An 11,153-nucleotide genomic window follows, 5' to 3' on the forward strand; every position below is an offset into this window, starting at 1 on the left:
TTTTTCTTCTGCATTGAATGTGTTAGATTAGTGGCCCCTAAAGTTTTGGGCTCCAGAGACTGATTTCGTGGAGAGAGTTTTTTCTGCAGACTGGAGGGAGTGTGGTTTTGCATGTTGCCTGATGGGGCTATTCTATTCTATTCTATTCTATTCTATTCTATTCTATTCTATTCTATTCTATTCTATTCCATTCCATTCCATTCCATTCTTCCAGTAAAATGTTTTTAGCTGAGACATCACAGAGGCAATCCTCAATTAGAACCATTTATTTATTTATTGAATTTATATTGCCACTATTCGCCCATGGCGACTCGAGGCGGCTTACAGAATGTAAAACCATATTTAAAACAAACAAACAGAAACTAACAAAAAGAATCAAATAAATTAATAAAGTACAATAGAACAAAATCTGACGAAAGATTTAGTGACTGTGGTACGACGGCACTGAAAAAAAATTACTTGCATTCAGTTCTCATACTTACAACTGATCCATGATCATGTGATTAAAATTTGGGCACTTGGAAATTGGCATACACAAGTAGTCCTCAACTTACAACGGCTCAAAGTTAAAACGGCATTGAAAAAAGTGACTTATGACCGTTTTTCACACTTATGACCATTGCAGCATCCCCACGGTCACGTGATTTACATTCAGACACTTGGCAACTGGCTCATGTTTATGATGGTTGCAGTGTCCTGGGGTCATGTGATCCCTTTTTGCAACCTTCTGACAAGCAAAGTCAATTGGGAAAACAAGATTCACTTAATGTTACTAATTAAACAACTGCAGTGATTCACTTAACAAAGGCGGTTGAGAAAAGTTGTAAAATGGGGCAAAACTCATTTAACAAATTTCTCACTTAGCAACATAAATTTTGGGTTCAGTTGTAATCATAGGTTGAGGACTGCCTATGTTTATGACAGTTCCCATATCCTGGGGTCATGTGATTGCCATTTGCAAGTCTCCATCCAGCTTCTAACAAGTGAAATTAATGGGGAAGCTGGACTCATTTAATGACTGTATGATTTAATTAACAACTGCAGTGATTCACTTAACAATGTTAATTTTCATGGTGATGATGTGCACTGAAGATGGTGTTTGATTTCGTTGTATGAGGTGCAATGACAATAAAGTAAAATAAACTAAACTAAACCATGGCAAAAAAGGTCATAAAATTTTATACAAACTGCTTAATAACTGCCTTGATTAGCAACAGAAATTTGAATTCTAACTGTGGCCCTAAGGATCTGTACTAATAATCATACTGCTGTAATACTTAATATCATACTAATACAAACATTAGGTGGCTCAGTGACTAAGATGCTGAGCTTGTCGATCAGAAAGGTCGGCCATTTGGCAGTTCGAATCCCTAGCGCCACGTAACGGAGTGAGCTCCCGTTACTTGTCCTAGCTTCTGCCAACCTAGCAGTTTGAAAGCATGTAAAAAAAATGCAAGTAGAAAAATAGGGACCACTTTGATGGGAAGGTAACAGTGCGCCTTCAGCATTTAGTCATGCTGGCCACATGACCACAGAGACATCTTCGGACAGCGCTGACTCTTCGGCTTTGAAACGGAGATGAGCACCGCCCCCTAGAGCTGGAAACGACTAGCGCGTATGTGCGAGGGGAACCTTTACCTTTAATACAAACATTGCTGGGAATAGTAAAATCCATGTTGGTTTTCTCCCTTTCTCTCTATTTTCCAAAAAACTCTTGTGAACAACTCTTGTTCAAAATTGCAATGTTCTATAGTGTCATTCTTTAGTCATTAGTTCATGGTTGGTTAAAAAAACACAACCTAACTCTGCAGAAGGGCCTGATCAGCTGTCTGACTTCTTAAGTTATAATGCTGTCTCTAAGGCTCTTAAACCACATTCATGAATAATGTGGAGCAACATTTCTATTCAGAAAATAAAGCCAGGCCTTAAGATCAATTGATTTTCTTGTTATTAGGCATGCATGAATTGTCTAATAATAATAATATGATATAAAAAAATGTACTTAAAGATGTACTTTCCCTAATCCATGGCTTATCCCCAATCCTCCTTTAATGTTTTTTTAAGGTGTTGGACAATTTTGTAATTTATTTGGTCTCTGAGCTTATTTAGTTAAAGTCTTTCAATTCACAGGGTTCTCCTGGAATTGACCAGAGTATGTGTCTCTCTCTCTCTCTCTGTCAAGAAAATATTATGCTTAGGCACCTGAGGAGCAAGGAAAGCTGTGTTGTATTTTTCATTTTTTTTACCTAAAGGGGTAAAAGCAAAAGTTTATAGAACCTCCACGTTCTGGTGCAGCCTATCCTTTATGGACAGCTAAACCAAGACTGAGTAATAAAAGGCTCAGTCGTGAATTGGGAGGGTCAGGAAAGATCACACTTGTTCACACTCGTGTGCATGATGCAAATCCACCCCCTTTGCACACCATACTTCACTGTGGCAGTTTGCAGAATCTGGAAAAAAATAGGACAACCGTTAGTCACCAAATACAAGTAGTTCTCAACTTACGACCACAATTGAACTAAACTAGTTGTTACATAGGTTGAATCGCACCCCTACATACAACATTGAGAGTGACTATGGCCAATGTATCGCTTCCTTTCTTCCCTTCCCTTCCCATCCTTTCCCTTCCCTTCCCTCCCTCCCTTCCCCTCCCTCCCTCCCTTCCCTTCCCTTCCTTCCTTGTTCTTCAATTGTTTATGATGGTTCAAGTCCAGTATAGTGAGAGGTCATTCACCCAGGAGAGTTTAGGGCAGTGGGAGATGAGGAATTCAATTCAATTCAGTTCAGTTCAATTGCTGGTGAAGATTTGGGGGCTGAAACCAATCTCCTGCGGTAGGAACTTTAGCTGGCATTCTAACAGGAGAAATAATATGAATGGTTGAAAGTATTTTGAAAGCACCTTAAAGTGAAGAGTCCAAGCAGCCTACTTTCCTTCACAGGGATCTTATCTATGGAGTGTCCCATCACCCCTGGTCCCCAATTGTCAGGAGCTCCTGAGCTTTGGATTCTTAGGGGTTTCCTTCAGCCTCTGAATGAAGTTTTATCCTTGATTGGATCACTGGATCCAGCAGGAAGGAATTGAAAGGACTCTTCTCCCTAAGCAACTTGCTTGAGGAAGATCCAGCCCTCAACTTCCTGAAAGAAATTGCTGATGTTTCCCTTCTATCAGATGCAATCTCTTTTCTCTATAAATGACACCTTTAAGGTCAATAGAATACAATTTTTTTCCTCCCAGCTGAAAAATGAAATCATCATTACTTACCGATCTTAAGTGATTTTTATCTGGCTCAACTGGAAATAATCAAACGACACAAGGCAGCATACAAATTGCTTCTGCTTGAGATGACATGCCAAGAAAGAGCCTTCATTTTAAAAATCTCTGCAGTCTCCTTTCCACTGAGTTACCTTGTGATCTCCATCTGCCTGATAAATTTTGCTAGGACAGCTTTGAAATAAGTCCTCTGTACTCTTTTCATTGCATCCTTTTTGAAAATGTGTGGATTCGGTTGATTTTGGTACTAATTTATACAAGTTTTACTGTTCCAAAGATGGAAAAATTGGCTGGGCTGGGCCTTCTCTGGCTCTTTAGAAGTTGCTGGATTATATCTCTCATCCTTCTTGATCCATGATAGTGCTGAATAAGCTGGGGAAAGCTACATTTAAACAACCTCTGAAGGGCACAACTCATTAAGCCTTAATCCAGTGTTTCTCAAATTTAGCAACTTTAAGTGGTGTGGATTTCAGCTTCCCGAATTCCCCAGCCAGTATGGTTAACTAGGAAATTATGGGAGTTGAAGTCTATCCCTCTTAAAGTTCCCAAGGTTGAAAAATATTACCCTAACCAGAGCAGTAACTGTATTATATAAAATATAGCTTGACTTTACAGCATTTTTGACAATTGCCTTATGTTGTTCTTGAAATATTAGGCTACTCCTTGGAAATATTTTTTGGTCAAGTTTGCTTTCTTGACCAATGGTTGAAATTGATGAAATGCACACTGGGGTAACAACATGGGGTTGTAATTTTATTCTTGGACGGCACATCAGCTACCATTTTCCAATGTTTCATGTTCATGTTGGATAAAGAGATAAATCAAAGGAGGTTGACTCAGCCTTCCATCCTTCTGAGTTTAGCTTAGATTAGTTTACTTTATTGTCATTGCACCTCGTACAATTAAATACTGTCTTCAAGGTACCTTATGACTATGAAAATAAACACAAACACACATCCTTCACATTATATACACTGAATTGAAACCCCCTGATAATATTGCATTATACCAGTGGTGGCTAACCTTTTGGGGCTCAGGCCCCCCATGCCCACCTGCGCATGAACGCACGATCCCCCCACCCCCTTACCTGCACTGCGCATGTGTGCGCCTCCCAGCTGATTTTCGGCCCATTTGAGGCCTTTTTCAGCCTTCCAGAGGCCGAAAAATGGGCCTGTTTTGTCACTTCCAGTATTTCCGGAAATACAGGAAGTGATGAAACGGGCCTGTTTTTCAGCCTCCAAAGGCTGCAGAGGCTTCCCACAAGCCTCTGGGAGGCTGAAAAAGGCCTCAAATAGGCCAAAAATCATCTGGGAGGCATGCATATGTGTAGTGAGGTAAGTTTGGCTGGGGCTTGCATGCCCACACAAATGGCTCTGTGTGCCACCTGTGGCACGCGTGCCATAGGTTCGCCATCATGGCACTATACAGTAGAATTCAATAGAGTTACTGCCCTGGGATAGAAGCTGTTTTTCAGCCTATTTGTCCTTGTTTTTATTATCCTGCACTGTCTGCCAGATGGTAAAAGTTAAAAAAAGGGTGCCCAGGATGAGATGGATCTTTGAGAATGTTTTGAACTTTCTTAAGGCAGCGGGAGTTATAAAGCTCTTCCAAAGAGGTGGGTAAAATGAGGAGCCAGATTGTTGGGGGCAATATGCTGACTCCGTAAACAACTTAGAGAGGGCTGTAAAGCACTGTAAACTGGTATATAAGTCTAAGTGCTATGGCTATTTCTATACATCTAAGAGCAAACTGTCCTACTTTCTTTAGGGCATTTAATATATACAGTAGATAGTAGAACTGCCAAGTTTATAATCAAGTCTGCTTAATTAAGAACTATACTGTTCAGATCCAGATAACTTGTACTTTGGGGTCCTTAATGTGCTCTGAGATGGTTTTTTCCTTGTAGATATTTCATTACCAAACCAGGTAACATCATCAGCACATTGAACCAAGCTCAGTGAGCACCAAGGACCCCACAGTTCAACCCTGAGCTGCAACTATTCTCTTCTATCGGTGACACATTTACCTGAATATGCATCCTGCACATATATACCAGAGGTGGTATTCAGCAGGTTCTGATCAGTTCTGGAGAACCGGTAGCAGAAATTTTAAGTAGTTTGGAGAACCAGCAAATCCCACCTCTGACTGGCTCCGCCCCCATCTATTCTCTGCCTCCCCTTGAGTCCCAACTGATTGGCTGGGTCTTCTTTTGTTGCTCTGCACAGGAGAACAGAGCTGGAAAGCAGGTTAGTGGGGTGGGGATGGAATGGGATTTTGCAGTATCCTTCCCCTGCCATGCCCACCAAACCACACCCACAGAATTGGTAGTAAAAATGTTTGAATCCCACCACTGAAATGTACCCTTTTAATTTTTCAATTGAACTTGCGGTCTTGTGTTTTCTATATGATTGAGTAACCAATCAATAATTTTAAAGTAAATTAAAACTAAACTATAGGATGGCTCAATAATCTTCTTTTTCCTGTTTTTGTTTTCATTGTATGGTTTTTTTTCCCCCTCTAACTTTTCTTTTGTAGTTTCCAAACTTGTGGATTTTCCAAACCGCATTTATTTCCCCCCTGACCATTGTTTTTGTAGGAATAGAACTATTTTGGCTGCAAAAACTGGACACTGGAAATGTAAGGACCAATTGTTGCAGCACTAGCTGATTGAAAAGACGGGTTAGGCAATGATCTGGACATCTAGGGAAAATCAATAAATGGTTGCTGAGCTCCACCTTGTTACTTTGAAATAAAAGGTTATTTTTTTGGTCCAGTTAAAAGGGAAAAGGAAGGGGTCTTGAAGAAAAGAGGCTGAGTCCAATTAGAGACAAGGATCTCAATGGCCCTGTAACAGAGTACAAGCATATGCAGAAGAAAAGATTTTTAAAAAATGTTGCAAAAGTAATAAAAGATAATGATGATGCACCTAAAATTGCTTAAATTCATATAAAGTAATGGGTCTGCTTTGCAGAGTAATTTTCACACCACTTTGTATAGATCATCTTATTTGGAAAAAGTTACAATAAACCTTGGCTCGGATGGGCAAATCAGAGTGAAAATGCATTCTTACCCAAAATTGAAAAGACGTCTGGGGAAATCATGTCCTTCCCCGAGCAATATTGTTCAGCCAGCACATCAGGTTTGTTCTTAAGAAAATATAGAAGTGGTAGAGAGAGCTTTCAAGATGAGGGTTTCTTAAGTACAGGAGCCACTGAGTCAGCATAAAAGCCATGCAAGAATCCCAAAGGTGCTTTTTTCAGGAGGCAACTGGACTTTCTTGTTTTTTTCCTTTGAAGACGTTTCGCTTCTCCTCCAAGAAGCTTCATCAGCTCTGACTGGATGGTGGGGAACGGGAGGATTTATATCCCTTGCAGAGAGCTGGTCATTTGCATCCTTTCTGAGGGTCGTTGAAGGACTTGGGTGTCCTTGGATGTTTCTGAACTTTCAAATCTGTGTCCTCAGGGTCACCTGAGTAAGTCCTTAATGGTTCCTGTAGTCTGCAATTTTTCTGGAAATTCATTCATACTCCAACACCATTCCAAGGGTGTTCACCCCTTCTCATCCCTTGGATGAGAAGTGAGATGCCTTCAAACGAAAAACAAGAGAGTCCAGTTGCCTCCTGAAAAAAGCCCCTTTAGGACAATCTGGATGACTGACAATCCCTACAGACTTTTAGCCATGTAAGAACTTCGTTGCTTGCCTTAAGAATGATTCTGCAATCCAAAAGCCATTGACTATAATTAATTGGGAAAGAAGAAAGGAACTTAATACTCCAGTCCATCTCTCCCTTAGCAGACCTCAGAGAGAGAAAGGGGAAACTACCACAGGTTTTTTTTAGTTAGTCCTTGATTTGTGACCACAAGTGTGCCCAACATTTCTGTTGCTAAGTGAGATAGTTGTTAAGGGAGTTTGGCCTCATATTAAGACCTTTCCTGCCACAATTCTTAAGTGAATCACTGCAGCTGTTAACTTAGTAGTAGGTTGTTCAGTGAATGTGGCTTCCCCATTGACTTTGCTTGTCAGAAGGTTGCAAAATGTAGTCACATGACCCTGGGACACTGCAACTGTCATAAACACAAGTCAGTTGCCAAGTGTCCAAATTTTGATCATGTGACCATGGGGATGCTGCAATGATCGTGTGAAAAACAGTCATAAATCATGTTTTTCAGCACTGTTGTAAGGGTCTCTGAACAAAGGGTTGCAAATTATTTGTAGCCATGAGCCTCTAGTCATTGTGGGAATCATCCAACATTGGTGAGGAGGGAAGCGTGGGAGGGAGGACTAAGGTTGGTATAGTGGTTAAGGTGTTGGATTAGACCAAGGGTCTTCAAACTTGGCAAGTTTAAGACTTGTGGACTTCAACTCCCAGAATTCCTGAGCTAACATGCATGGAGGAGGAATTCTGGGAGTTGAAGTCCACAAGTCCTAAAGCTGTCAAGTTTGGGGACCCCTGTCTTAAAGAGATCTTAAACCAAAGATCTTCAAACTTGGCAAGTTTAAGACTTGTGGACTTCAACTCCCAGAATTCCTCCTCCAGTCATGTTAGCTCAGGAATTCTGGGAGTTGAAGTCCACAAGTCTTAAAGCCTGTCAAGTTTGAAGACCCCTGGATTAGACCCATATTCTGGTCCAGATTCAGGGCTTGTAATGGTCAATGGGAATAATTTTGAAGAGGAAGAAGAGCTGCACTTAAGGACAGATAAAGGAAATCTAAGTCTGGGACAGAAATGTACAGGTAGTCCTTGATTTACTGTCAAGTCATAAAACATTTTGTATACACGTTTTATAGTTGACAACAGAAAGAGGTGGGGGAGTTTCAAAGAGCAGGCGGCAGTGTGGAATCGAAAGTACATTTCATTCATTTTTTCTTCAAAGACTGATTAGATGACTGAAGCTTCTGCTGGGCAAAAATCTAATTGGAGAACATGATTGATGACTCTTGGCTATGGACGGTTTTAGTTGGATGATACACCCAGAGGGGTGGGGGGAAAAGCAGGATCAAGGGTGACAGTGAATTACATATCTCAGAGTTGGCTACGCCCAAGTAAATGCCGGATGTAGAATGTTAACTTCAAATAAATCTTTCTTTCTTTCTTTCTTTCTTTCTTTCTTTCTTTCTTTCTTTCTTATTTATTTATTCTTTTGGTTTTGTCCTTGGTCTTGTTTCAATACATTCCTAAAGCTCCAAATGTAATGTGTTGCTTTTAGGGATTTTTTTTAAAATAAGAAAACACTATAATTTTTCTAGCCATGTGCATTGTTCAGAGAAAAGCAAATCACATTTGTAGTCCAAAAGTCAAAGAAAAGCAGTAAAATAGAAAGGGGAAATTAACTTCGGGTGCAGAGGATAACAAGGTCTTTTTTTTTTTTTTGCTTACAGGATAGAACTGGTCACTATTTGGTTGTTGTTGTTTGTGCCGATGTTGAACAATCTGCCTTTTTTTTAACTGTCCAGTTTTTCACGGTGGAAATGAACCGTTCTCCAAATTACAGCCAGGGTGATGGAAGATTGAAGCTGACCAGCCTAATCCTGGGCAGTTTCTTTTTTAACTGAAATCACATCGCTGTCATCTTGGCCAAGTCAGCTATTAAGATACAATTGCTGTCCTTTTTCAGGCTGACTGTAATCACACAGTTGTCCTTAAGAAACATTTATCCTTGGAATGGAGGTGACAATTCTAGAGCATTTGCAAGCACCAAACCCTGTATTTCCACCCGCTTCCAAATAACTGGAGTTGGCAAGCGATTACTTCATTTTTAGCTTGAGTATTTTTGTTTAATGACCAGGATTGAGAGCCTGGTAGGGGCTATCTATCTATATGTGGAAAACAGAAGGAAATTGGATTCTTCTTGATGATTCAGGATGAAGTATGGAAAAACCAGCCACTGCGGCATACAGATCATTTATTGATTGATTTATATCCTGCCTGTATTACTTTTATAAATAACACAAGGCAGCAAGGGTATCTAACACTCCTTCCTCTTCCTGTTTTCCTTCATGACAATCACCCCGTGAGGTGATTTGGGCTGAGAGATAGTGGCTGGGCCAAAGTTACTCAGCCAGTTTTCATGGCTAAGGCAGAACTAGAACTTATGGTTTCCTGGTATCTAGCCTGGTGACTTAACCAATGACTTAATCATCACTTATGGCTTAGTAGGTTATGTGGACACAGCCCATTGTCGTGGTTAAGTCAACCATGGTACATTACGTGGAGCTGTTGTGGCCCGCCGGCAGCTGACAGAGCTGGCAGCAGAGTCGGACAGTAGTGAGGAGGTTGGGGAGAGACCTGGGCCAGTCTTGGAGGCTGGGGAGGGCTCGGACGAGGGCTCTGTATCAGAGGCAGACATGGGGCCAGGGCAGGCTGGAAGTCATCAGCTGCCTTCAGACTCAGACAACAGTGAGGTGGGGGAGATTTTGGAACCGGTTCCCAGTTTGCACACGTGCAGGGCTACCAGAAGACAAGAACAATTGAGAAAGCAGGGTCGACTCAGGAGTAAGGCCACATCTCGGAGATGATTAGCCCCTCCCATAGGACATAAAAGAGGAGCAAATGGGATGTGAGCTTTTGCAGGAAGCAGTTAGTTTGTCTGGTCGATTCAAGCTTTGAAAAGTTCTGTTTGACTCTGTGTCAAGTTTGGCCTTGCCCTGCGTTTGGCAATTAGTTCTCTGGCAGCATTCCAAGTGCGATAAGGTGGGTGTTTATTGTGTTTTGCGCTTCTAAGGAAGCCTAGGTCAGAACAGGAGCCTTCAAGTCCTTCTTGACTCCGTTGTTTTTAAAATATTTTAAAATGTTCTTTTAATAAACATTATGCAATAAAATCAGTTCAGGTTTTGTATTGATGGTTTTGTAAAGGTTTTGTATTGATGGTTTTGTAAAGGAAATGCACATACTTGTGTGAGCACACACATGGATGAAATTCCAATGGGGAAGCATCTGAAGAAAAGAGAGAGCATGACAGCATATAATGAATTGGCCAATCAGATCTTAAAAACCTTTTAAATGTTCATTTACAATCCCAGAATACCACACTTTCGGTCTTGCTATCTGGGACTGCTGGAAATGGCAGTTTATCTATATCTAAGATATTACAGGCTCTGTACTCTCCATTTACTAGTAGTCCTTGGCTTACAACCATTCTTTTAGTGACCATTTGAAGTTAGAATGACTTATGACTGTTTTTCACACATTACAGCATAAAGTGTTTGTGGTCACATGATCAAAATTTGAATAATTGGCAAGCAAAGTCAAAGGGGAAGCCAGATTCACTTAACAACCATGCTACTAACTTAACAGCTGCAGTGATTCGCTTAACAGCTGTGGCAAGAAAGGTCATAAAATGGGGCAAAAGTCAACTTTCTCGCTTAGCAACAGACATTTTGGGGTCGGTTGAGGTTGTAAGTTGAGGACTACCTGTAGATGATTTCTGGACTTCTTTTCATGAGGGTTGCTTGCTATGCCAATGCTGTCAAAACTGGGATGTTCCAAGGGGCAATTTCTGGGCAACATTCACACCAAAACTAATGTGAGGTAGCCCTTGTGGCTGCAGAGAAGGGCCACTTGTAATCTGAATGCGTAATTCATTTGGACCTTCTTTTTAACCCCCCCACTCTCCCTCTCTCTGTCTCTCGCTGTCTCTTTCTCTGTCTTTCTTTCTTCCTCCCTCCCTCTCCCCCCTCCATAGAAGCTCAAGAGGCCTTCGGCTTCCAGTCCTATACCATTGCATTTCAGGTTAATTAAAATGTTCATCTAAACAGGCCCACTGAGGAAGAAAAAACACAATTAGAAAAACCCCAGTACTTCATTAAATTGGATCCCAGCAGGACTAGCAAGAGCAATGTGACATCTAACTACTACTTTGCCACTCTTTTATAAGCAGGTCAG

General features: G+C 40.9%; 1 long non-coding RNA gene across 2 annotated transcripts; it reads right to left on the reverse strand.

Moving 5' to 3' along the window:
• Positions 1-253: 253 nt before the first annotated feature.
• Positions 254-10,338, reverse strand: LOC148129897 (uncharacterized). 2 transcript variants are annotated; one of them, XR_015750474.1, is made up of 4 exons: positions 10,163-10,337; positions 6,342-6,417; positions 3,263-3,643; positions 254-2,450 (listed from the first exon to the last, which is right to left on the reverse strand). It is a non-coding gene; the product is annotated as an uncharacterized LOC148129897 (long non-coding RNA). The 2 variants fall into 2 exon arrangements; XR_015750473.1 differs by lacking the exon at positions 254-2,450 and having other exon boundaries at positions 2,678-3,643; positions 10,163-10,338.
• Between the last annotated feature and the right edge of the window lie 815 nt (positions 10,339-11,153).

This window comes from Notechis scutatus, chromosome 8 (genome assembly GCF_049901735.1).
Source record: "Notechis scutatus isolate UNSWTSFEM ecotype Mainland chromosome 8, rNotScu1.2, whole genome shotgun sequence".
NCBI classification, from domain to species: Eukaryota; Metazoa; Chordata; class Lepidosauria; order Squamata; family Elapidae; genus Notechis; species Notechis scutatus.